Below are 5,253 nucleotides of genomic sequence, written 5' to 3'. Positions count from 1 at the left end.
GCGGTTCTAGGCGCTCAGTCCGGAACCGCGCGACTGCTACGGTCGCAGGTTCGAATCCTGCCTCGGGCATGGATGTGTGTGATGTCCTTAGGTTAGTTGGGTTTAAGTAGTTATAAGTTCTAGGGCACTGATGACCACAGATATTAAGTCCCATAGCGCTCAGAGCCATTTGAACCATTTTTGCTAACGGGGTTCGCATGGTAAAGTGCACCTATTTCACACGGGTGCCACCTACACAGCTGCCTCATGTTCAACAGTGGAGTTCTTGTTGTTACTTCGCTACTAGAAATATGTGGCGAGCGGATGCTGAAGCAGATACAGTATCTGATCAAAAGTATCCGGTCACTCCTACGTAATTCGAAGTTTACCGCTAGACGTAACGAGACGTAGATACGCCAGTATAAAACGAGGTAGGGAGTTGTGTTGTTAGTGGGGACGGCAGTAACAACAAAATGGGTCAGTCAAGAGAGCTCAGTGATTCTGAACGTGGACTGGTCGTTGGATGTCACCCGAGTATCCATCGGGAACGTTTCAACCCTTCTAAAGCAGCCCATGTCGACTCTGGGAGAGATGTGAATGTGAACTGGAAGTACGAAGAAACAACTACAGCTAAGACAAGATCAGGCAGGCCTCGTGTAGTGACGGAGAGGGACCGTCGAGCATTGCGGGCGGTGGTTGTAAAAAATTCGCATGAAATCACTCGTGAGTTCCAAAGTGCTGCCAGGAGTCCAGCTATCACAATGACTGTACATGGCTAGTTACAGAAATAAGCGACACATTTCTGTAGGCGACGGTAAGTGAGGCTTGAGGAGGTGTAGGGGACGAAGCCACTGGAAACGAGTGATTTGGAGTGAGGAATCACAATATACTCTTTGGCAAGGCAGTTTGGGTTAGACGAATGCCTGGAAAACGTTACCTCCAATCGTGTGTACTGCCAACAGTGAAGCACTGAAGATGCCTTGTTGCAATATGGGATGTTTTTCATGGTTAGGGTGTGCCCCCCCTTTTGCACTTAAAAAAACGCTAAATGTATAAGGATATGAATACATTCTACATCACTGTGTACTGATTACAGCAGATGAACAGTTCGAAGGCAATGATTGTGTCAGCAGGACAATGTACCTGTCAGGAAGCAGCGTCAGTGAGGGTGTAGTTCGTGGACAAGGACATTCCTGAAGTCAACTGGGCTGCCTAGAGTCCGGACCTGAAACCGAAGGAACTCTTTTGGGATGCGTTTGAACGTTGACTTCGTTACATACTCCAACGTTCAACACAACTACCATCTCTGGTTTTGTCTTTTGGAAGAAGAATGGGTTGACATTCCTCCACAGATATTCAGACACCTCGTTGAAAGAGTCCTCTGCAGAACTGAAGCCGTTATAGAGGCGAACGGTGGACGTACGCCACATTAATGTCCATTAATTGTTGTCCAAATACATTTTATCATAAAGCGTGTGCTACACAAGGTGAAGCGAAATTCGCGCACTCGGGCTTCGCAGCGCGACTCCTCACATGCCAGTGATAAAAAAAAAAGGTCTGTCACAAAATTTCGTCCTGCGAATACATCCGGAAGAAAAAGGACCTTAAAGAGTGGCAATCTGGCAACACTGTAACCACTTGTATAGTAACTAGCTCTGTCAAGTTTTTATGTTCTCATGTACGGTTGGTACAGTGGACAGAGATTTGTGTTAGTATGCTGGAGGTCGAGGGTTCGATCCTGAGTTCAAAAATATGTTTTTTATTTAGTAAATGTAGTCCATGTGGTACGGTATCTGGCATCTTAATCGTCAACAGCGATTGCAGCGGGTCCTCCGGAAAACATTTGCACTTACATACGACAATAGTAGAAATGGAACATTGGTCAGCTTTGAAAGATGCCCTTTCCACGTCGTGGGCTCGAGTTTATTTGCACCACTTCCTCTACTAGAAGCGAAACCTGTTTTCTTTGTACCCTCCTCTAATGGTCACATAGATTAGCAAAATGGTTCAAATGGTTCTGAGCTCTATAGGACTTAACTTCTAAGGTCATCAGTCCCCTTAGAACTACTTAAACCTAACTAACCTAAGGACATCACAGACATCCATGCCCGAGGCAGGATTCGAACCTGCGACCGTAGCGGTCACGCGGTTCCAGACTGTAGAACCGCACGGCCACCCCAGCCGGCATAGATTAGCACCAACTATTATTCTTGCCTCGTTCAGGTCCATTAGATTTCGTTAAGAGCTTACGGTACCAGTATTTTTTGTGTTCAGCGTTACAAAATGTTGTAAATTTAGGGTACATGTGACTTAAGAAACGGTGTATATTACAGTATGAAATGTCAGAATGAAATTATCAAATTAAAAAAAAAAAAACATGCTCGCCAACTAAGGATTGAACCCTCGTTCTCGTCCATGTTTACCCATAACTCTATCCACTACGCCACCTGTGCAGCACGGCTGCAGACCACTGGAATGAGACACGACACTGCAGAAAGCAAGCAAAAATATTGGATAGACCGGTAGTTTACTTACCCCTTTAGCTAGTGCTTTTGCTGCTCCCAAGTTTCGGTTGGTACGATCTGCCGTGTAAATTGTAGAGTCTTATACCAAGAGAGCGAGGGAGAGGACGCTGTTATGGGTGGCCGGTAACCTCTTTCTACACCACAAATGCACACGTGGGTTAACACGGTTCTTTATTTACATGAACAGATACTGTGCTGCTACTTAACTTTAATAGAGTCCATTTGTTGTGGTACAAGCTCATCTTGCTATTACAAACTTAAGTCTAGCCGCTAGTCTCGATCTGGTCGCTACGCACTATCGTAGCCTGTGACCCGCTCTGCGAATGAATAACAGACGCCAAATTGGAGTGCGAATTAGTGGGTCAATGATTGAGTTACTGAGGTTCTCCGGTCTGCGGGTGCGGCCTAAATACTTGCTGCCGAGAGGCCGTCGGTGGCGTGTTGCCTATCGGTGTTTCTCTGGCCTCTCTCGTGATAGGCGCGCGTGATCGAGCGCCTACTATCAAATGTTCAGATTTGTGTGAAATCTTATGGGACTTAACTGCTAAGGTCATCAGTCCCTAAGCTTACACACTACTTAACCTAAATTATCCAAGAACAAACGCACACACACACACACACACACACACACACACACACACACACACACCCGAGGGAGGACTCGAATCTCCACTGCGCACCTACTATCGACCTACATCTTTGCCAACCGGTGTGCTGGCGACAGCTTACGCCAGCACATAAATAAAAAAGAAAAGAACAAGCATTCTGTGATTTATTTATACTGCTACGGGAGATGTTAGTCGTTCTGTCCGTAGACAGCTATACTCAGTCAATCTAACAAGATAAATCATTGATTGTGTACACCAAAGTAGCCACAAACTGGTTTTAGGTTACTTTATTCAAAAAGTGCTGTTACCGGTTTCGAATTATTCACGAATTAGCATCAGACGCATTTTAATGTTTTCATCAAACAGTCGTCAAATATCAAAAAACCGTCTGAAGTTGTGTGAAAAATTCGAAACGGGTAACAGTACTTTTTGAAGAAAGTAACTAAAACCAGTTTGTGCCCGGTTGCTGTACGCCATCAACAGTTTATTTCGTGTAACAGCCGCGGTATCCAACCATGTCTTTATTTGACAAAATCTAACAAGAAGTTTGGACCCTCGTGTAAACAGAAATATTCTCTGTCACTGCTCATCGACTGCATTGCTCAAGTGTCTGGTGTAAGACCACTGAAAACAGGCCTCAATTACGTCTCAGGCTACCCACCAGGTTACACTAGAGCGCTAATGCGCTGCTTCCTTGACTAGGGTAGGCGCGCCAGCCCTGGGTCATATCCGCCCGGTGGATTACCGCCGAAGGCTGGTATGCTGGCCACCCTGAATGTGGTTTTTAGGCGGTTTTTCACATCCCACTAGGTGAATACCGAGCTAGTCCTCATGTCCCGTCTCAGTTACACGACTCACAGACATTTGAAATCGGTCGCGCTATTTCGTGGCTTAAACTAGACGCAGACAGCTGGGGTACACTACTTCTGTCCCGGGGGGTACAGGATGGCGACAGGAACGGCATCCTGTCACCCTCTTACACTGCCATTGCCAAATCCATAGTAACAGGGCCGACCCCGCGTTGAAGTGGAAGGAAGGCCTAAGAAAATGATGATGATGATGACTTATGTGTGAGGCATTTTTGTTGTCCTAATGCCAATGGAACTCTGATACGCGCTAAAGCATCGAAAGTCTTCCGTTTGTTTGCCAGTCATCATGCTAAACGTTTAACACATGTAGTTCCTGTATCATATTTCACTGGAGAGCATTCGTCTTCACTGTGCCTGTCAGCCGTGCTTATATGGAATTCGGCAGAAATGGAGTTTCAGCAGGAGGAGGGTTAGTGGGGAGGGGACTTTGGCAGTTCTGCCGAAGACAGAGGGTCACTTCGTTACGGATATAATCGGATGACAACTGTCGCGAAACTCAAAAAGATAGAACAGATTTCAGCTGTTTGTTAGGGCCAAACTATAAAAGATAGAAACACATTGCCCATGTCACTCGATAGAGAAAGGTTCAAAGTTTTCAAACAGCTGAAGTGTTGTTTATTTGCAACAACATGGCGACTACACTACAAGGGAACTTACTTTGTGTGTTGTAATTTGCGCGAAGTCAGCATTGCTCAAGTACAAAGTGCATTCCGCCGTCGATTCAGCAAGAAGTCGCCTCTGCACAAGCAGATTTGTGACTGACAAAAAATTCTTGAAGGTTGGTTGCATACGCTAAGGCAAGAGTCACTGCAGTAACTGCGTCCCGCTGATCATAACAGAAGATACGAATTTTGCGTTTCAGTTCTCCAGGATTTGGCAGAGGATATTTTTTACCGAACGACTCATCTTGTCGGGCGAATGACGTTTTATCCACCAGGTAAAGTAAACTGCCATAATGTAAGAATTTGGGGGTAACAAAACCCTGACATCGTCGTCGAACGTGAAAGAGACTCACCAAAAGTGAATGCGTTTTGTGCCGTTTCAATTCATAAAGTTTATAAACTTTTCTTTTTTGATAGGAATATCATATCTGGACATATTGCAAAATTGATTGTCTCGTCAACATCGCGAAGATTCCAATCATTTAATTTTTATGCTCAAGTTTTGGGACACTTGAATAAGACCCGTTGAATACATTTTATATGTACTGAAAACTGTCGCGAATGTGAAAGTAAGGAATGGCGTTTGTTCCGAAAGGGCAGTCTTTCCTAA

This window comes from Schistocerca piceifrons, chromosome 3 (genome assembly GCF_021461385.2).
Source record: "Schistocerca piceifrons isolate TAMUIC-IGC-003096 chromosome 3, iqSchPice1.1, whole genome shotgun sequence".
NCBI lineage: Eukaryota > Metazoa > Arthropoda > Insecta > Orthoptera > Acrididae > Schistocerca > Schistocerca piceifrons.
The sequence above is the reverse complement of the archived record's forward strand: the minus strand, read 5'-3'. Positions refer to the sequence as shown.